General features: G+C 37.2%; 1 protein-coding gene across 4 annotated transcripts in view; it reads left to right on the top strand.

Annotated features, from left to right (window-relative positions):
* The window catches only part of ank1b (ankyrin 1, erythrocytic b), a 73,480-nt gene that overhangs the window by 474 nt on the left and 49,114 nt on the right, over positions 1-23,892 (top strand). The gene's annotated exons all lie outside the window — the stretch shown is intronic.

Genomic DNA, 23,892 nt, shown 5'->3' with positions numbered 1-23,892 from the left:
CTGATGTCTGGCGGGGCGGATGAGGGGGGGTCATGACTGAGATGATTGGTTAAGTAGCCCCTCGGTCCTCAGGGGAACATCCTGCTCAGTCGATTTAGAAGCAAATGCTGTTTATGACTGATGCTGCATCAAAGCAAACCAATTGCTTTATGTATTCACATGCACCCACCACAGGCTTCATTGTTTGTCGCATTCCCTCCACCTGTCATCGGTGCGCTACACCACCTCATATCGATGCCGTAAGCGTGAACTTTGGCAGAACGTGAGCATAATGTCTGCACCTGCCTCTGCCACCCATTCTCATTACAGTTAGTGTTATATGAGCACTGCTGCTTTGAGGCCTCTGGCTGCCTATTCTCCTACAGTACCTTACCTTCCACCAATGTGCACGCGATGATGTATGGTGGCATGCATGCAGATTTTGGCTTCACACGAGAGTAGGGGGAGCCCAGAGGTACACGTGACTCAGGTTAGAGCTGAAGACAACAAGATCGGCAGAGGCCGGGGTGATGAGTCAATTCCCGTCTGCTCACCAAGGCTCATAAAACCTGTCAGCTTAGCATTTATCAGCATTCTCGCGTAACTACACGATCGGGCAGAGATATGTGGCCGGCGGTGGTAGAATGTCAGCATAGCGCTAATTAACAGAAGCGCGGTGGTGATACACAGGCAGTGACACTGAGGGTGAAAAAAAGATACTGGAGTCTAAAGATCACTCTGAAGACTGTCCTTGAGGGTTGGCTGTTTAATCATTATTGGGACGTCTGACAGAGCATTTGTCAAGGCTGTCGGTGACCCCTTGAGATTACTCAGGGGTCTGGAAAAATGAAGTCGCAACATGTTAGATGACACTGTTGCTTTTTTGATTTGATTAAAATGGTGCTATGATTAATTTGCAGTTTAACACTTACTCTCCATACGTAACCCTTGAGCTTCTTTCATAATTGTGTATTTGGACATAACTGTCTCAAGTCCAAATGCAAACTATTTATTATAAGCCTAATTGCATGATGTGACCTGACAATACAGCTAATGCTAAATGCATGTTTGTTCAACCTTTGGCATGCAGGAGGGTAGATACTGGGACATAAACGAAAACAGAAAGAGAGGAATATAATATGATTAGACTTTTGCTGTTTATTTTAGAAAATTTAAAAAAAGGGGATATAATGAAAATCAACAAGAGGAAGTTAAGAGTTAGTAAATAAATAAAACGTTACAGTATTTAAGTCAAGAATTCTTTTAACAGTTGCCATGAAACAGATGTAGTGATAGATCTTGTCTTCTGCATTGTGATATAAATCTGTGTAATGGATTATAGGGAGAAAATTTAGGGAAGGGATTTGGTTCTTTCCATCAGTTATGGATTGGATTTTGTGATTTTTGTTTGCGTTAAAAATGAATGTGAGCTTGCTGTAGATAGTGGAGGTGCAGGGTTTAAGCGAACGTAATGATTGGAGAACTCCAGCATACATCACCAGAGGGATGATTGCTATCATTCAATTGAGTTATGACATTTTGATTAAGCATCATGAGATAAAAAAAGTAAAAACAACAACAACAACAAAAAAAAGTAATATACAGTATATATGGAGGAGTCATTCACAAAAAGATCGGTAGCATGCATTTACAAAGTAGACTGAATCTTTCATTTCACAAGGACTTTAACATTTATCATCACAAAATGGCACTTCATGTCAAAGATTGCAGACCCCTAGTGTCATTGTGTTCCTGTAAACGTGTCTGAGGTCTCAAAGCATTTTGGAATATCTTTGGCATTGCAAGTGCATTGCATTGTGGGATATAGTGTCTAGCTCAGTGTCTAGTGCCTGTATTCTACACATTTCAGCATATGCAGCAGATCATGTGGCTAAACTTGTACTATTAAAAATAATGGTTCTTTATTGACATCTTTGGTTCTATGAAGAACCTTTAACATCCATTGAATATTTTCATTCCACAAAGGTTCTATTCACCGAAAGACCCATTTTGGAACCTTCATCAAGTATACCCTAGATGCATACAGTTTGTTTTCTCTACAAAGAATGCGCACTGCAGAAACAGTATAGTATGCTATTTAAAACAATAACGTATGCTATTTTAAACATAGTCTTTAAGTAAGACACAAGGGCTCTTTAATTCTTCGAAATTGTATATAGTATATCATTTACTAGCTGCGTTGTTGCTTTGTATTATTTTTACTTATAAAAGATGGGATCTGAAGTAGTGCTGCTGTGTACAACACAGTATTAATTACACCACTGTACTTTCATGTCTCTAAGCTGATCTTGTTGTGTGTCTAAGATCTTATGCTTCACATCCATATGGCTTACACAAGGCCTGGCCCAGATTCCCATACAGCAGAGAGCATCCATTTGTCTTGTTACATAATAGGAGAACGTGAAGTCACACGTATCAGTTAGTACCTTCAGTCACAGGCTATATTTATTCTGTGCCTGAGTCGCTACCAATCTGTGTGTGATCTTGCCAACTTGAAGGGATGCGTTAGCCAGGATTCTGGAAGGTTTAGTTGTGATCTATGGTTTAGATGCTTTTGTAATGCCATGTTTGCACCATTAGATGCAGCAGACTAGGAGAGAGAGAGGTCCGCTGAGTTTGGGAGTGACAGGTGAAATATAGCAGCATTATGTCAGAGATCAGGGTTAGCCCAAGTGCATTATAATTAAGTACCTGCTGTGGTCGTAATGGGATAAGACCACATCTGCCATTAAAGCCACGCTGCTAAACTTTTTAATCTCTTTCACTGATAAAGACTTTAAATGTCTCTTGATGGCTGCCTGGACAGCAAAACATGAAATACCCCCTGACAAACACCCATATTCCTGTGTGCAATTGAAATTTTCCAGCCGTCTTCTTGTGTTTTAGAAGTCAGGACAGAGAAATCCAGTTCATTTGGTGACATTGACTATGTCATTAGTCCTGACTTGTTACATTTCAACTTGAGTTGTATTAAAATGTTCATGTAAGTACAATTTTGTGAAAAATATCAGATGAATGTATGCAATTTCCGTTACTGTAGAAAAATAATCTGTCATAAATATGTCGCTGTTCATTGATTTGAGACTCAGTAAAATAACGTTTTTATCATTATCTTTCATAAAGATATATTGGTAATATGCACTGTGCAATGTTTTTAGTGTTTCATGACCCTTCGAATACAGGCAAATGTTCATTTATATTCTCATATGATTAGTCAAGACACAAAAACAGTTTGTGAACCTAGAAGCTTCTATAATATTTTTGCTGCAGGCATAATTGCTTTGAAATAGATCTCCTCAAAAATTAAATATTAAAGCCAGAGCTGAGTCATTCTTTGTCCTGACTTAAAATGGTTGTATTTCACGTTTTCCCTTTATGACATCTAAAGTCTAACATTTTTTCAATAATTAGGACTGATAGATTGTATTTATTAATTTTAGCTTGTTGTATAATGAACTTTTTCTCAAACCTACAGTACCAGTCCCATGTGCACAATTGTAAATGCACAAAGTTTGATAAGATTAAATCAAATGTCTCATTTGCATCTTTCCTTGAATGCAGTTTTTACTACTGTATAATAAATGTTCTGATTACTGCAGTTTATTTCTTTGCTTTGCACATTTTGTTGAAGTAGGTGTAGTGTTTCACAATAATAATATGAAGTGAAAAGACATGGAATAATGCAGATGGTTATTTTTCATTCTTTGGATGCTAGCTAGCATGCACAGGGATATAAAATAGTGAAAAATGTTATGGTTTTGTTTTGTTAAGCTGACATTGCTTTGCATAATTAGACAAAAGAACATGTTTCGCCTTTGATATTTGAACATTTCCGGCTGATAAAGATTTGATTAATGTGTTCATTACTGTCTCCTTTTACACAGTAAGCAGGAAGCCAGATATATAATTACATATATGGGGCTGAGGGGTAGTATTCTTTCTGCCATCCACTTCCCTCTTTCTTTACATGAAGTTATATGAGGCCTTTTGGGATCAGGGTTACATGTATTTCTGTTTATTATGAACTTGTTCTATTTATTTTATTTATTATATTTCCAAGGCCCAGCTTTGTTATTTCTGCACACTGAATTCAGTCAAACTAAATCTTCGTAGTATACATACTAATAAATAGATGACAGTATTACATTGATTGCAAATGCATACTATACAGTACATATTTAGTCTACATACTACATTGATCAATCATGATAACTATACATATTTATAGTGCATACAACTTCGAATATGCACCCTCATTGATTTAAATGCAGGGATTTGATAATGCATTTACAAAACTACAAAATTTACATGGCATTAAGTTGGCTACACTTGCTCCATTATTCTTGTGGGTTCAACATAACTCAGAAACACACATCACACTGACACCCACAGTATAGATCAGAAGCTGGTGGACCACTGTCTCTGTGGATCACACTAGACTTTGTGGACTCTATATGTCTACAGACACTGCATCAGTCATAATGTGACGTCATGCCCTCTGCATCTTTTTTATAAGTATAATTCTACATAAAATACATACAAAATGTACAAATATGTGATCTTCAGTTTACTGCAACACTACAATCCTTAATTCAGCTAAGAGGCCAAGCCGATTTTCTATTCTCTTCATGTAATATGAATTTGAAGGGCAGAATTCACCGAACTTAGAAAGCAGAGAAATTTGCATGAGTCTTCCGCAATCTTGTACGTATGAATGAAAAAATGTGCAGTGTGATTAACTTTAAAGAGATCTGTAGATAAGGTTGTCTAGCCTGTGTTGATCCATCAGCAGCTTGGAAGGATCTTTCCTATAAATCTGAGTGTGACATTTTTTCTGCCTCCAGGGTCAAATGGCAGGTGAATGTCATAAATGTCTCCCTGGGTTGTTATATCATGAGGAATAAGAGTGAAATGGATTGTGGCTGATGAGAACACATAACCACCATTTGAGCTGTAAAACACAAGAAGCGACTGCAAAGTGATTTTATATTAATTTGACTACAAAAGCTTGTTCTTTTATTTTTTTTTCAATAGCATGCACACAGTTATTTCTTGCTGGTCCCAATTCCATTCATAATGCACTATATATCGATGTTCTTTGCACATGAGAGAGCAGCATCCATTAGTCTCAAAGTGCTTTGTCTTACACATTTGGCAAGGAGCCCATAAGCCATGATAACACAAAACCTTGATTAAATTGACACAGGTTCTTGATATATGTGATGGCCGTTGGTCTATATAATACTCCTCACATATGGTTCCTTATGGACGACAAAGATGAAATAGCTTACTGATATTGTCCTTGCAGGGACGACAGAGAGGAAGACAGTATGAGATGTGTTCCCTACACGTGCTGCTCTCTTACACGCATGCATACTAAGCATATAGGCTTTGTAGCAGTACTATTGACAGATGAGATGTGGGTGGGGCAGTTCTCGTCCATCATGCTTAGAGTCTCACCAGCTGTTGTGTCCTTCTTGCCCCTTATGCATGCATGTATGTTATGGCTTATGCAAACGTTTCTTTTTTTTTTGTGATGTAACCAGTGGCGGCTCCAGACAATTTTGATTGGGGGGGCAATGGGGGGTCCTGGTCTTTTCAAGGGGGGTCTCATGAAAACCAACAAAAAATACAGTGGACATGGTTAATAACTGCATATTTCTGCTACCAAACAACAAAAACACCTTCGCAATGTAAACAAATGACAGGCTACATTTGTTATTCATATCTTTCACACTGCACTTTCATGTCAGGTATATTATGCATTTTTATTGACATTGATATTTTTACATTTATTTCCAGATAGATATTATTGAGTTTACAGGCTAAAGTGGTCTTGCTGTTGTAAACACTGTTGCTATTGTAGAAACAAATATTTGCATCACATTTAAAATATAATTATATTTTAATTCATTTCTGAATTGTTTTTATTTTTATAATGATAATTCAGAGAATGAGAAAATCTGAATAAGCCTTTACCAGTGTTGTGATAATTACTTTTACGTGTTAAAAATAAATAAGTACTGTAATATAATAAAAGTTTATTCAAATAACATAAAAAAGACCAGACCCCTCGATGCCTGTGAAACTTTTCTCCCTCAAACAACACGCTAGTGTTACTTCTACACTACAGCAAAGAGTATAGAAGTTACTTCTATACTCTTTGACTACAGGCTACACACTGCAATATAAACAACGTATCTGCATGTTCTCACATCACATCGTTCTTGTAAAATAATAATAAGTAAATAAACACCAAAATCACTTGCTGAGAATGAAACACCACTTACCAGCTGCCACGATGTTGAAAATATCCTCTAGCAATTAAAAAATGCGCGTGCAGCATGAGGAATCTTCCCGGTTGGATGAGGTCGTAGTCAGGTGAACGGTCATCATGTTGGTCATTTTATTTACGGCTAATTTATAATTAATAAATTGTATTAATATTATGATTGGGCGTGGGCAGGCATTCACAAAAGTGTTATTACAAAAAAAATTTAGGAAATTTTGCTTTGACAAAAGGGCACTTAAGGGGCAAAGGAGCAGGTGCTCAAGTGAACCGGTTCTTTCGGACAATTCGATCAAATAAACTAGTTGAAAAAAAATGGTTCACCGGTTCTTTTGCGCTCGATGTAATGCCGTCATTGGCGATGATTGCCCTTCATTCAAGCCTTTGGTTTACCCGCGCTTATAACATTAGCACAGAATCAGTTCAGAATCAATCACCAAAAGAATCAGTTCGGTTCAGATGCGCTCTGTGTCAGTCTGCTTCGCGCTGAATCACGCATGCGCAGTTATCATCAGCTCATCGGTTCTCGAATCGGACGCGTCCGACAAAAACGGTTCTTGGTTCAGTGTATGTCGAAATAATTATTATTTATTATTGTTCTGCGTAGTTTGAAGAGAAACATTTTTGGATCTTTATCCCGAAAATATATATTTTTTAATAAGGAAGAGGCTGGAGGGTCAAGGCATTTTTTGGCAGGGTCTTGAGACCCCCCAAGACCCCCCCTGGCGCCGCCGGTGGATGTAACAGATGACACTTGAGCTTTCAAAAGAATTGTGTTGATCATGCTCATAATACGGATCTTGATACTCAAAGGTTAATGCTGAGAGTGATTCACATTTTCTTAGCACTCCCAGTTGTCTCAGCAATAATTTTATGAGGAGTAATGAATAAAAATTAGTTTCGGTAAAAGCTGCAATGAATGAATTTCTTTATTAGTTTACCTGAATCATTTGCATAATTGACGGCTCTCCGCTCACATTAGGAGACAAGCTACTTTAAGTACTTTTTCAGTAACTTTTACATTTGCAGTATTGTTCTATAACAAATGTGAAACTGCTTTAGCCTTTTCATAGTGTGTAGTTTATACACAGCCACCAATCGTTTAGGCTTTTCTTGCATACATTATGTAACGTAAGTACTACCTAAATGTAGTATTCAGTTATACACATTATATACATTTCAGAACTATGTTGTAACTTCATAACTATATGTAATTTATAATTACACTACTGTTAAAAAATGTGAGGTCAGTAAATTTCAAATAAATTCAAATAAATGCAGTTCTTTTGAACTGTCTATTCAAAAAAATCGTTTTTAATAATAATAATAACACTCTCTTGATCTCCAAATCATCAGATTAGAATGTTTTTGAATATATTAGCATAGAAAGTTTTTTAAAATATAATATTTTACAATATTATTGTTTTACTGTATATTTGATCAAATAAATGCAGCCTTGGTGATCATAAGAGACTTTTTTCAAAAGCATTAAAACATCTTACTGACCTCAAACTTAGTGTATCTATATTTAAAAGTATTTTAACATGACGCAAGTATAATTTAATTAAAGTATAATATAATTCAAGTGCATAATATAAGTAGTATGAATTTTAAATGTGTGAAGTTGTCATAAAAATATGTACTGCTTGCTCATATACATGGATTTATTCACTGATGTAGTTATAGAGTTACGAATTGACAACCTGAGCCTTGGATATGTGGTATTTACCCCGGTTGCCTGTAATGCTATCCCTTAGTAACATCTCCAAAGGTCCTAATCTACACAAATTAACAATTTCTTTCTCCTATTCTCAGATTAATGTCAAATGTCTTGCAGAATTACACTAATCCCTGCAGGCCTGTCTAGATACATTAGTCAGGACTTGACCTTCCTTTTCTTTGCAGCTCAAATCTTGTCATAAACCGAATGACCTTCTTTTTTTTTTGGTGACACTCTCGTTTTTCAAATGTACAAGTTGTGGAGTTTCAATTGTGTCTCTCGTCTCCTACAGAGAATGAACATAATATTCCCGCTGGCTATTTATGACCTCAGTGAGATAGAGTGGCTTAAATTCACTCCATCCTTTCGCTGTTCCATTATCAAATTCTGGAGATGTCTTGTGTGTGTATGTGTGTGTATATGTCGATATCTGGTGTGTAAGTGTTTGTGCTACCCATTACCAAACTCAGCATTTATGCATGTGTGTACATTTGAGAAAGAGAGAGAAGGAGATGCAGAGTAGAAAACGAGGAAAAAGGTAATCACTAATGGAGAGAAAGTGAAGTTCATGGAGCAATCTTTTTCCTTTCCTTCCATCCACGGTTTAAAATTGAATCAGTGATGAAGTATTTATGCCAGCATGGTGTGGTTTTTCCAGTCCAGTGCCTCAGTGGAGTGCAGAGAGAGAAAGGGGAAAGAGCTGTAATATTGCCAGCATGAGTGCCATTGTCTTCCCGATATGCCTGTGTGTTTATGGACTGCAACTACAATAACAAGAGCACAACCTGACAGTAGTAGTTGATTACGAACAATAAGCAGGTCTGGTGGGAGACATGAAGGGCGCAGTCATGTGTGTCTTGGGCTCTGATGATGAATTTACCTGCACTTCTTGTAATGATGTCCTCTCTGTTTACTTGTGGTGTGATGTTCTGAGGTCTGTGTATGATATTTACTGCTTTTTTTTTGTATGTTATTATTAAATATACAGTAAAACCCCTAAATATCAGCCATACTAAAGTAGGATGACCAAGATTTTGATATGTAGGTAATGCTCCTTGATATATTTTGGTCCTATAGAACAATATTGTTGTTAAGTAAATGTATGATCCTCATCGTATCCCTAATCCTAATCCTAATTGACAGTTCCTCCTGAAATTGGAGAGAAATTATAGGTTGACAAAAATGTTGCCATTCGAAATGTAAAAATGTGTGGCAGTTGCGGCTGATAAGACCAGTTTAGACCGGTATGAAAACCATGCTAGTCCAGACTGGTTGGTAACACTTTAGAAGTAACATTCTGTATGATAAATGAAGAGTTCATCCAGAGCTGTGTGTTTGTAAGAAACAAATCCATCGTCCATCGCTTTCTGGCCAAAATACAAAATATGGAGTCCATAATCCATAATAATTCATCCTCCAGTGAAAAAGCTTGTCCCCTGTTGTCCTCTTACATCAAACTTTTTTCAATTGTAAACAGTGCATAAAATAATCATCGGAGAGTATGAATGGAGGCTCTGAGCGGACATCCACGTGCTCCCATTTTTTATGATCGCGCGGTCAGTAGGCTTAAAAAGCACAACTCCACATGTGCAGGCAGTGTGAGGAAACCCATTGCTATTCGAACCTGTGCAATCCATCAATAAAAGAATATAAAGACAGCCAGATGTGCAATAATTGTGGCCAATTGTTTGTTCACATGTTTGTTGCAGAGCGGACTAGAGGGTGACACAGGAGTGGATTTTATAATCTCTCCTGTCCCACTCCCGCAAAAAAAAATCCCATCCCGTCCCAATCCCACGGAAAAACTGGGGGGAAATCCCGTCCCGTCCTATCCCAAATCCAGAAGAATAATTCCCGTTTCCGCCCACTCCCGGATTGTATATTTTTTGGCTGGAATCTGTCAGTTACAGTAAAAGAAAGAAAATACAGTAGGCTACAGATCACAGCATTCCAAATTTAGTCAAAAAAAAAAAAAAAAAACATTAACATTGTCAGCATTAAAAGGTATAATTGCTGCATTCTGCTCTGAAAATTTTGTTTGTGATGAAAATAACAGTACACTTTCGTCATTTATTTTATCTACAGATCGATGCATTTCTTACAGATTTCTGCTTATTCAAATTTATCAGACACAGATGAAGTAGCACGCGTCCGGATCGCTCATGCGGAAAATATAATAGATAGGCTTAATGCATCAGTTTAATTGAACTTTACTCCAAATATATTAACTTACCTATTTTGAATAATTTATATTTAACGTGTTCGTTTATGTCCAATATTAGTGTTAAACTGTTAGACTTTAAATGAAATCTACTATCGATTTTCACTGTTGACATTTAGACTGATAAACTTGAAACTTCCGTGTGCAGATGCAGCAAATTTGTCACAGGACGCGTGATATGACAGTTGCGTCCTACTATATGAACTAGCTAAATACAGTATTTTTATATTTAACGTTAGTTTATCAGTATGATTGAAAGTATATTTTTTTGATTATTGGTGATTCCATAGGCTCTCTCTCTCACGCACCTGCTCGGTTTTAAACACCAAATAGTTATGCTATGACAAGAACAAAGAGTCTCTCTCTTGCTCCTCCCATGCATGGTAATATCGTGTATCGTCGATGTCACGGGCTGATGATATGACGATTTGAAAAATGACCATATCGCCCAACAATAAATGGAACCTTATTCTAAAGTATTAATGACTGGTTTATACCAAGTTTTGTGTATAGCACAGGGAAACTGCATCAACTACATCTGTAGTTTGTGCCACCGTTGCCGCTGTAGCCTTTCATTTTTGGGTGAACTATGCCTTTAAAGGGTTCATTTCAGAATTTGAAGAGAAGAACTACTGTACCATAGTTCTTGGATCCACCAATCAGAGAAGTCACTGTTATAATATATGCATATATATTATGTATGCATGTACAACTCAAATTTGATGCCCTCTGGTGATGGTGATGTGGTCTTGATGCAAAAATGTATAGAAATCCAGTGTTCGATCAATTAATTTTTACCAAATGAATACTTAGTAACATAAATACATCAATTATGTAGCCTGAAATGCTTCTATCTGTGTTGTTAAGCATTCCTTGACTGGTTTATTATCTCAGCATTGGTAGTTCTTCATCTGAATGACCTTCTGGCACATCTGCATGTTCCTTTAGAGCTCTTGTTCCCTCCTTCCTACTGGCCTTCCACCCTCCCATCAATCTCCTGACAGTGCATCTATTAGAGATTATTGATGTTCCCAGCTGACAGTATGATGCAATGTGACTTACAGAGCTCTTACTTTATGGGCCGTCTCATTTGCTCGGCAGTGGTGTCATCTGGCTGAGAGCTAAAGGCTCAAGGACACAGTGTAGAGCTGCAGGTTATCACATCAGCATTAGATTCAGCACCAGACTGCCCCCTGTAGTGTCTCTTGTGGTGTCAAGGCAAATACACACACACACACACCCAAACACCCATGTATGGACACATGGATGCACACACATGCTTACACAATCCATCTTCGCCTCTGACTCAGCTGTTTTGGCAGAGGGCAGTACAGCAGGTACAGTGGGCCCTTGAGGAAAACAGGAAGGTGAAAGTGACAAACACGGCCCTCAGGTGCTCCAACATAGGTTGAAGAAGAAAACACACTCAGTGCATGAAATGAATGAGGCAATATCCAGAATCTGCTTAAACAGGACCAAGAATCGGGAAGTGTACTGTCGAGATGATGTCTTTTAACAATAGGTTTGTGTTTTTACCCTGTATGGAATTTTTGCATTGAGGTAGAAACATGCTTCCACAGGCCTAATAATTAACAGGCTACATTTCTTTTTCATGTCCGTGATGTGTTTCGAATGCAAATCAGGACCCTCCTAAAAAAAAGGACCAGTGGAAATCATTACAGATTTTTTTGATGGTTTATAGTGGTTTAGTTGGTGGACTCACACAATCATATTATTCAGAGCAAAACTTAGATTATGAAGCTTATTGTCTTTCTTTTAAAGCTGGTTGACCAAGGTGGTCTTGCTGTATATGTGGCTTGGAGGGGAAACCAGCACCATCCAAAACAGAACACATGCTCGTGATCAGCAAAGATGTTTTTTCAGCTTGAGGGACTCACTGTACACTTTCTATTAATGCCAAGTGTTTTTCACATACCTTTCCAGCATTCATGACATTCATGTGGTTTTCATAGCTCCCTTAGTGGATAATTTCAGCTTAGTGCCTCTCTAAACTCTTATCATTTAGAGTTCTCATTCCCATGCATGACTGTGGCTGGCACAGTAGGCCTGGGGTGTTTGGTAGTTGTTGTGCGTCCTGTTGTAGGATAATGATTGTGTATCTGGCTCAGGTCTCACTCAGCCTTCCTCTCCCTCTCTCTGACTCACCCATGTGAGCTCCCAGTCTTCAGCGAGCCTCTAATTCCCTCAAATTTTCTTTCATATTAAACGTACGCTTTTATCTAATTTGGCCCTTGACCACGATAGCCTGAGAGGAAGTCTCCTCATGTGAAGAGAGGGTAATGAAGGAAAATAGAGGAACCAGAGGGGGTGACTCATCCCAGCGCTTGAAGATGAGACGTTTATATGGTGCTGATAGTGTGTCAGATTTTGACCATGTGAACTTATGCAACATGGCTTGATAACTCTAAAGATTGTGTAAGTACTTATATAGTGGCATCCAAAAGTCTCAGATCATCAAGGAAATGCAAATATTTTTTTTTTTAAATGCAATTAATTTTTTCCATTAATTTCTTTTTTTTTTTTTAGCATAATTTGCTAATTAATTAGTTAACTAGAAATAGTGCAGAGTGTTAAATATTACTTATTAATTTTATGTTATGTTTAATAGTCAAAATCCTAAAACTTTTTTAATTTCCAAGATATTTGAAATGAGGTATCAGACTTTAGTCCCGGTTTATGTGTCAATATATTGATTATTTATACTCTGCATTTCTAATAAATTATTTGATATGATTTCCTTATTCATCTAAAAACATTTATTTGCTAATTTGTAAATGTTTTTATAGTTACATTTTGAACATCTGAACTAATTACATAAGTACTCGGCATGTCTAGTTATTTAATTATTTTACATTATCTGATTATAATTTCAGATTATAATTTCATACTGATAATAAAAAATAAAAAAAATTGTCAAATTTTAAGGTTTTGGAACCATTTGAATGAACCGATTAGCTGCAAATGAATGAATTCTCGGTATATTAATAATAAATTATTTTGAATCCAACATATTTAAATGTGATCTCAGACTTTTTAAGCCCAGTTAATATGCCATACTTGAGATTTTTATATTTTACATCTCTTCATTCCTCATTCATATTTATAATCTGTTGCTAATTTCAAATTTGTATTCATTTATTTTAATTTTGGGGGGGTTTGATCCATATGAACTACCTGAACAAACCAAGTAATCAAATTTCAATGCTGTTATGCCTATTGTCCATCATTTAAATGATTAAACTCTTAAAATATTTCATTCAAACATGCACAAGTATGAATCAGAGTGTGAATATGGTATATGTGTGACCTGTGTCGCTGTGTATGAATGTGACCCCTTGCTGGATTGAAACGATCCCATGCGAGCAGCAGCAGAACCCCACTGAGGTTTTATTGGTGACCCGCTAGCATTACTTTATATATAGACAGCAGGTGATCCTGTTTCTTTGCTAATCCTGTCTTTTTATCTCTTACACCGTATAGTGCCGTACACTTGACATCTGCGTCCTGGCTTGTTTATCAGACTGAATCAACTGCTTAGTCTCAATGCTGCTACTCTGTATTTCTGCCTCATTGATCTAGTGCTGCCCGCTCATTTCTGAAGGCTCTAACAAGGCTATCAAGCAGAGGCTGAGAGGGCCATGCAATAAAAACACATGGATAGACTGCTTGTCTGCCTGTCTTGTGTCTCAAACAGTATTACCGGTCCCAAGGATATTTTGTGTTTTTCACACTGGCTCCCATCATGGGATGCAAATGGAAGCTGACATGCCGGTAATGCTAATGTGTGCCATGCTGTTGAAACTGAATTGAGAACGGCAGGTTGATTCCTGAATTTACAAGGAATTAGTATTTTTAGCCAACAGGGTGCAGACTTTCAATGTACGGTTTGAATGTAAGGAAGTAGGATTGCAATCAATTGAAATTTAAGGAAATTCATACACAATTCAAAGGTTTTGGCTCGGTAAGATTTTAATGCGTTTGAAAGTTTCTTATGCTTACCAAGACATTTATGTAATCAAAAATGCATTTAAAACACTAATATTGTTAAATATGATTGTAATTTATTTTTAATACATTTTAAAATGTAATTTATTCCTGTGATGCCAAGGTTGTATTTTCAGCAGTCATAACGCCAGTCCTGATTTTCTGCTCCAGAAACATTTCTTATTATTATCAGTGTTGAAAACAGTCATATTGCTTCACTTTTTTTTTTTTTTGTGGAAACTTTGACACATTTTTGCATGATTCTGTCATGAATAGAAATTTCCAAATAACACCTTTTATTTGAAACAAAATTTTGAAACAGTGACTTTTACTGTTTAGCTACAGAACATACTGCATTCATATATACGCACATACATAAACAGAATGAATGTGCTAGTCTAGTCTTCTGATCTCTGTGTGTAGGTGGCATATCGTCTTTGTAGAGTAAAAAGATCCAGTCCACATGCTGATAGAGAGACTAGGAAGTGATGTAAGCATGTTTCTGTGTGTGTGCTTGAAATGTGAGCGTTATCTGCTCTTGGATGCATTTATGATTGCTGTGACAGTTTATCTGAAATAATTAACTGCAAATTTCTGTGCTTTCTGATTGTGTTTCTGTAAGTGTGTGTGTGTTGTAGTGCAATTGCTTACGTGTGTGGTTTTTATACTACTCCTACTATGTTGAGTAAACATTTTCAAAAGGAATAGTTGACCCAAAAATAAAAAAACACCATATTTTATCCTCAAGCCCTACACCCACACAGCTGTATATGACTTTCTTCTTTGAGACAAATATAATCCGTTATATTTGGAAAGTCCTGGCTCTTCCAAGCTTCATAATGGCAGTGAATGTGTGATATTCGATAGTCCAAAAATGTGTTCTTGCGAGAACAGCGCTGAGGAGTGCTCACTTGAGTGTATTAAACACTTTTACAGCTACGTCTGTTTAACAGCTTCTGAAGCGAAAACTGATAAATCCCTAGATCTCTTAAGTGCTTCTGTAAGTTGTAATCTTTTATTATCATATCCTTTGCACTTTATTAAAAAATGTTAAACTGTTTCAGGAAAATCACATCTAACACAAAGTCCAGATTGATGTTTTCCAATCATATATAGTGACTGATTAAGTGCAGTATGTCTATCAATGAATGTTTTAATGTTTGTTTAACTATTTGATCCACCACTTAGTTTCCTTGTACCCCTATATGTGAGGGTACCCATACAAAGGAGATAACGTGAAAGATGTTTGATGAAAGAGTCTGAGCATATGACTTAAGGTATATTGATCTCTTCCACTAACTGAAGAGCCAATACAGTTGCAAGCATTTCTGTAGTATAGACTGATATATAATTAGATGTTCTTTTTGCTTTTCTATAGCTTAAATTTAAGAGTAGGTCATTTTGACTTTGCTTTGACAGTCTGGCACTTCTGAATCAGCTACAGTAAGCATGTTTTGTTATTAGTTTAAGTATTTGATAAAATTCGGAGTTTTGCCAATAGCATCTTAAAGCACCTCTTGCTGGCAGAAAAATAATTTGCATATATATGCATATATGAGGGCGGGGAGTGCAGCCACAAATAGTGCAAGGCTGTGGGAAACACTGAATGTATTTTTGAACATTAAAGCATGTCAACACATTCTGTTACACCAAATACACAAAATAATAATCTTTAAAAAAACATCATATGACCCCTTTATATAATCATGTACAAACAATATGGCAACACCAATCCATGTTTGCTTTAGAGGAACAGGTATGAAACATGCAACATACTGATACGTGATGGAGCATCACTTAACCATTTCTCCTGTGTTTTCTCATCGTCTACAATGCTTTTAATACAAGAACCACCTGAAGGCTGCTTGTAATGAGACTTACCCTCACAATGAGTCTCCACTCACTGGGTTTCGCAAGTCTTTCCCTGTTCTTTTGTGTCTTTGTGGAAAGGTAAAAAAAAAAGTATGATTACATATTATATCCAGCCACTTAACAAAGTCTTAAGATGGCCCAACACCTGTGAAGAGATGACTCCAACCCTTGAGACGATTTCAGATTCTGCCAGCTCTGAATAAATATACAAAACTGTGCAATGTTCTGTTAAGCTGCTTTGAAACAATGTGTATAATAAAAAGTTCACTTTGTGGAATTAATGTTCTAAGGCTCCACACTAAACATTGTTTCAGTAAGATTGATTAGGCCCATGGTTACCATGAGATTAGTGAAACCACAATGAACATTAAGACATGATTGCACTTGAAGTTAAAGAACAATACAAATATATTTCAAAACAACAACAAACACAGTCTTTAACAAAGCTAACTTTAGCCTACAATATGTTATAAAGGTAGGTAACCATAGTTGATCACAGTAATCATCAAATATAAGCAGATTTTATCTTTATAAAGTGCTGGCTAATGCTAAACATAAATTTAGTAAGGTTGTTATTGACGTTAGCATTAATGATGTTCGACTTCGCCAGATGGAGATCACTAAAAATAACATTCAAAAGTTGTGTGAACTTGCAAGTACGATTTCAGACACTGTAATATGCCCTGGTCCCCTCCTTGCTTACCATGGTTACAAGCCACTCAATGGTTGAATGTCTAAGTGGTGCCCGGAAAATAACAGGTTTCATAGTAAAGTTTTTGGGGCATACCTGAAATGTTAAAAAGAGATGGTCTTCATCCCTTCAGGGGTGGTGCCACTTTCTCACTAGAGATATTAACTAAAACTAATTATGTTAATACTATATGTCAGAGTAGCTGCCCTATAGCTGTGCTAATACTGCAGTAGTAGATGTGCTAAATAAGAAGTAGAAGTAGAACATGTGCATATCCAATAGCTCAGAAAAACTTGATGGTGTAACAGAAACTGTTGACTCTCTCTTTTTTAGCACTTTATACGAGGTCACTCCTTAACGCTTAAAGAAGATTAAGGAAAACAGTCTGACAAGTGGTAAAACAAGCACATATGCGCCCGGAAAATGGAGCGTAGCTGGAAGAAATTAAATCTAGATGTATTTCATATTGCATAAAGAGAAAGTACTTCTACATACAGGAAAGCCTTAACTGCTGGATCTGCTTACTTTTCATCTCTTTTATAAGAAATCAAACACAACCCCAGGTAGGTATTTATTCAATACAGTGGCTAAATTAACAATAAAAAGAATAATCGAGCACAAACATTTCCCAACAGCAGAGCAGTAATGTCTTTAAAAATTATTGTGTCATAATTTTTCTCATTCATCAAGATTCTACGAGAAGATTCTACGAGAAAGAAACTGAAAAGGGAAAAAGTTCAGCTTGTTGGTCGCCGCTGTATAAGGAGCCCCTGGCAGCGGAAGAAGCCAGATACCTTCCACTGCAGCTATCTGACATATCTAAGAGCAAAATTTTGAGCAAATTTCCCCTGGATGATGCAGATGGGCACAGTGAGTGCGTCATCTGTCTGGGCAGTGCCCACGCAGAGGCTGCACTCACTGAGATGGCATGCTCTCACTGCAGATCACCTTCTTTAATGAAGGCAGCCCTCCCCAGTCTGCTCTCCCATTTCCTCTTTAACACTGGGCTTGAGTGAACTGATGCCAGCACTACTCCTGCATTCTTCACTCTCTTTCAATGCCCCGATTCACCTGTGTGCGTCACACGTGAGGATCAGCGCCCCTCATTGGCTGTAAATGACTTGATTTCCTTCAGCACATCTGAGGAGGAAGCATTTGTTGTTGACTCCATTTCATTAACGGCTTTAGATGCTGAAGAGCATGTTCCGGCAAAGAGTCCAAATCTCCATCTCTGACGCAGACAGCACAGCCCAGCTTGGATAGCTGATAAACATTATAACTAAAGCTGTGGAGGATCTTGGTCTGGATTAGTTGACTCCAGAACGGTCTGGAGGTTGTTGGTCTGGCTTAGTCGGCTCAGCCCACCCATGGCCTCCTTGATGAATGGTACCTGAAGGGACACTGTCAAGATTCCTCCTGCCAATGGCCCACTCCATTACTGCCTGCAGTTCACAAGGAACTCACCAGGACGTGCTTGAAGTTTGACGTTGGACCCTGAGCCTCAGAATTCATCCTGATCCAAATGCAGAGAGGAAGAGGAGAGGGTCAGTTCCTGCCCATGTGCAGTAAACAATCATTTGAAAAACTAGAATCTCTTGCCATCCAGCAACGCCCACACATCAACTGCCATGAGAGGATGGCATTTTTTCTGGCCCTAAAAACCTTCCTGTTGGCTTTAAGGGGACCATGTCCTGGTCCTTTTTGACAATATGACAGTGAGGTGACAGCGAGGTGCCCTGGCCCACAATTGGCCCAGCACTCACCTGTAATCCTTCCCCCAAGTTTTCCTGCTCTGTAGGAATCAGATGTGGTTCCCCAAGTTGATTCAGATGCTATTGGCATCCCCTTGGCTGATTCCACTGACAGAGAACATTCTCTTCAAGCAAAGTGCATGATTTGGCATCCCCGGCCAGAGCTGTGGAAGCTTCATGTTTGGCCCCTTAACGGGATTCTTTGTAGCTCCCGTGTAACACCAATTTGGAGGCTAGGTCTCCATCTACGAGATGTCTTTATGCCCTTAAATGGTCAATATTCTCTGACTGGTGTGCAGCATGGAATGAGGACCTGTACTCTTGTAAAGTGTCCCATGCGCTAACCTTTCCACAAGAGCTGCTGGATAAGGGGCAAACCCCTTCCATGCTATACGTGGTGTACTGTACATTGCAGCCATTACACTATTATAAAGATATTTAATATGTGTTAAACATATTTTAAAGTGATAATGTTTTGTACTTTTATATACTTACAATTTTCTTTACCTGAAGGTCACTTGTAATGCTAGTAAAGGCTTATGTACATTTCCACCCTTTCTCATGTCCTTTGAATTCGACAACCTAATTTTACTACTGTACTTTTAAGACATTGCACAATAAGTAATCTTTTAATAGATCTTTTATGATTGGCTAATTATGTAGAAAACATAGTTCAATGTGAATACACTGGTAGATTCATGTCTTTTTTTCTAGTAATATTTCTGAAGCAAAATAGCCTAAGATTAAGACTTGCACAAAAGAAAGATTAAATTGATGTTGCCCTGAGATGTTTCTGCCATTAGACTCTTTGAATGGCTCATATGCCCTCTGGATGTTTGTATTTCATGAATTCATGCCACTCAGATACTCTCTGTGGTGAAATGGCCTTTCAGGCCATAAAAAGAGGTCCAAATAATCACAGAGAGTAACAAAAAGGCAAATCATGGCTTGAAATTGAGAAGCTATTTGCAACTAAACCTTTTAGGTTCTTTTAACAGGATGTAGTACAATGACCTGATCACCAAAAAAATATATAATAATAATAATTTAGATTAATTTTTATGATTTTCTTTTTCATATTTGAAAGTGTTTTTCAGGAAGACCTTGAGTATGTTGTATCTTTTGTGCTTTGTAGACTACTGCAGTGGCACTGAGAGAGTAATTTTCAACTAGTTACATATTTAACAGGATTTACATGAGATATTTATTTTGATATTTATAGTTGTCACACGGGGAAGTTGTCTCAAGTTCTGTATCTTAGTGAGTATAAGCTTTTGAGTCAAAACTACAATTACAGAAATGCAAGTTTTCACTAGCAGTGGTTTGAACAGTAACATGCTTTCTTTAATCAGTGGTGTATAAAGTACCTGAAAGTCATACTCAAGTAAAAGTACAAATATCTTACCAGAAAATGACTTTGGTAGAATATGAAGTCACCATTTAGAGTATTACTTGAGTAAAAGTCTTAAAGTATGTGATATTTATTGTACGAAAAGTATTGAAAGTAAACGTTAATGCAAAATGCAAAAAAAGCAAATAACTATATATATGTTCATACACAGCTTGAGTAGCTAGATTGTGTTCAGTTTTTACTATTTCTTCCATTTTGTATTTTTGGGTAAGTTGTATAAAATGATTATTAAATGTATTCATGCTTCTGCAGAAAAACGGTACTTTTTGTGTGATATAGCATTTTTACCATCTAAAATTTTTGTGGGGAAGTCGTGGCCTAATGGTTAGCACGAATTCTGAGTATGGGTCACCATACTTGGCTGAATGTCACTTCACTCACTAATAAATCAATGTGCTTGCTCAGTATGATTTGTTGATATAGCCTACTTCATAACGTCAGATTGCACATCATTAAAACAACACTTACCATATTGCAACAGATGCTGTATATCAAACACCCCAGCCTTGACTTGAGTGGAAAAGTTAAATCATCCGCGGCTTGTTTGCACATGAGCAAAGGTGTTCATGTTTATGTTCTACTGAATATTTTGTAGTAAGTAACGAATATACTTAGAGGGAATGTATCGGAGTAAAAGTATACATTCTAATTAGGAAATATAAAGTAGTAAAAGTAAAAGTTGCCTGAAATGTAAAAACTCAAGTAAAGTACGGATACTCCCAAGAAATACTTAAGCGCTATAACGAAGTATTTTTACTTCGTTACATTACAACACTGTCTTTAATCAATTAATATTTGAAATCTTTCACCCATTTACATAGTAGTTCATGATGATTATATATTTTAAAAACCAGAATCCACTTTTATCTCCATTATGCACACTATTGTCTAGTGTGCTGTTATTGTCTGCTTCAGAATGTGCTTGTGTGTGTGTGTGTGTGTGTGTGTGTGTGTGTGTGTGTGTGCGTGTTGTGCCATCTGATGGTAGCTTGCAGACTGCCACCCCCTGACACTGCTTTCCTGCTCCTGTGGAGAGGGACTGGCCCCAGGGGAGGAGGCGGAGTCAGTGGCCATGTGCTGGTAGGAGCTCAGCAGGCGACTCTCTGTCTCCCTGACTCTTGGACATACATCTCTCCTCCTCCCTCTCTCTTACTCCGTCTTGATTCCTTTCTCTCTCATTCTCTTTTAATCCCTCTTTTTGTCTCCATCTTCCACTTGGAAAAAAAACACATGCACATAAAGAGATTCCAAGATTTTAATGAGAATGCTGGGAAATCAGGCATTAATTGTGTGATTATGTGCATAAAGATTTTGTGTGTGTGTTGAGATAAACGATCATACCCAGGACTAATATTGAGGTTTGAAACAGAGGTGGACGTCTGCACATAATGGTGACGTAATTAGGATACTCTGAGGGGCTCTACCCAGCATGTTTTGCAGTCAAGCCTTTTTCAGTCCTCATGAATATTGAAGAGGAAGTGCCGGGCTCTGCAATGTGATGTGACTGAGAAGATCTGCAGCTTCTGTAAGAGGGGCCAAGAGAAATACTACATAATACAGTTGCATGATTGAAGAGATGGCGTGTTCAGAGTAGAGGAAGACAGAAATAAAAGGGAGGAGGGAGGAGTAGTGATACACTGAATGGAGGGATGGGATCTGAATACAACTGGTTGATTTCAATTATATATTATTAAACTGACATTAACTACTCAATTTTGTAATCGCTTGGAATTACAAACATAAATAGCCTTTTATTATTAAATGCAGATCCAATTGTCAGCAGGCTACAATGCTACATTATTTTAATGCAGTCATTCATAATGTTTCTTATTATTGTTATGTATAAAATGGTGGCAAAAGCAATATACAGTAATATACCACACTGTATAATCTATTTTGTTCAACCTTAAAGGGAAACTCCACCCCAAAATAAAAGTTTTGCCATTAATCACGCGTCAGAATAGTCCATCTGCCATCAGTGTTTCAACCATTAAATTACGAAACGACGAGAATACTTTTTGTACACGAAGAAAACGCTGCCTGCATTCAGCTCATAATCTACAAAATGGCACTACAGTGTTGTGTACAAAAAGTATTCTCATCGCTTCGTAATGTTACGGTTGAACCACGGAGGGCAGACGGACTGTTCTGACGACATCTTTCATACTTTTCTGGACTTTGACAGTTTAACTCACTCATAGCAGTCTATGGGACAGAAAAAAAAATGACCTCATATATGTATGTACTGCTTTGGAATAAACATTTGTAACTCTTAAAGTGAGCATATTACAGCAGGTATGGGTCTGTTATATGATGGTACAGAAAAAAAAAAAAAATAAATTGATGAAGCTCATTCAGCTCAAACAGCAGATACAAATCTAAGAGTTTTTTTTATTTTATTTATTTTATTTCATTCTGTCCTTTGGTTTTCCACAGAAGAATGAAAGTTACATTTAATCAATGCGAAGGTGAGTAAATGATGAGACATTTTTTATTTGAACAATACCTTTCAAAGATGAACAACTTTAAATGTTTATAAAATGTAAAATACTATAATTTCCAACCATTTTTTGTTTTATTTTTGAATTTGCACCAAATGGCCTGTTGTGGACTTTTAGCGCTGTTGTAGTCATGCTAGCCGTTAATAATATTGTTCCATAACTATAGCTCTTTATTTATAGATCTGCAGAACGCTGTGACCTTCTAAGGATTGTTTTACAAGGCTTTGTATTTCTGCTTCCTGTCATTGCATGGACCCAGTGGCTGCTGCTTTGGCAGTGCCTGACCATTCAATCAAACCGAACATATTGAGCTCTAACATTTTGTGTGTTCATTTAAGTGTGTGAGAGGCACAGCTGCAAATGCGTGTGTTACAAATGGCTACCCAAGCACCACTATGTAGGTTTCTCTTTCTGTAGAAGTGGGTCTCAAAGCAAACCCTGGAGGCTTTATTACTGCGATTGATCATTCTTGGCCTACTGGTGTCGAGCTCCAAATGACGCTTTTATCACTATTTTTAGTGAGTGTGTGAGAATGTAAAGGTGTGTGAGAAGCTAGACAGGTTGTTGGATGTGGTCGTGAACCCTTTTCTATTCACTGGTTATATATCCCTCATAATTACTCTGGCAGATGATGTCATCACTGAACTTTCCGAACTGCGTGTTAATCCGTATCTGCGCCAGTGATACGTGAGGGATTATGGAAAATTAATTAATTGACTGCTCTTGCACTTTATGTAAATGAGAAACTTAATGTTATGCTGACAGTTGCCGAGAGGAACTCAATTCCCCCAGTGCACTCAGTATACTACTTATACATATACGTCTGGGTTTGACTCGCCTTTCCTTAAAAGAAGAGTCATAAACAGTCTGGATTTCTTCCTCTGAGATTTTAACGTGGCCGAGTGCATAATAGCTTGGTCATAAGTGTATACTCATATTTAAAAACTTTACTCCAGTACATTTCAACTAGCTCAACTGTTGTGTTGTGGCTCATTTACAATAACAGCAAATGTATAGTCACATCAGTGAAAATTTGGCAAGATTTTTTGTGCAGAACAAGTTTTATTGTCTATTGCAATTACATCACCCATGATTCTGTACCGAAAATTCTACCCATCAAATTGAGCTTTGCCCACTTCCATGAAGCACATAAATGACGTAATATTGTTTCTATAGATACAGTCAACAACTTTAAACAACTCTTAACTCTAGCAGTTGTATATTTTACCATCGCTGGAAATGCTTCATAGGAATGTAGTTCTTTCCTTTGCTAAAACCGTTAACAACACAGTCACAGAATCAACTGCGAATACAATAAATACTTTAAGAACCAATGGCACCAAAAATAAATAAATAAATAAATAGACAGGCACTAATGCAAATATTGTGCTCTGAAATCTCCAGCTGTCATTAAATATTAATAATATTGGG

This window comes from Carassius gibelio, chromosome A21 (genome assembly GCF_023724105.1).
Source record: "Carassius gibelio isolate Cgi1373 ecotype wild population from Czech Republic chromosome A21, carGib1.2-hapl.c, whole genome shotgun sequence".
In the NCBI taxonomy this organism is placed as follows: Eukaryota; Metazoa; Chordata; class Actinopteri; order Cypriniformes; family Cyprinidae; genus Carassius; species Carassius gibelio.
Note: the sequence above shows the minus strand (reverse complement) of the source record. Positions and strands in the feature narration are given on the sequence as shown.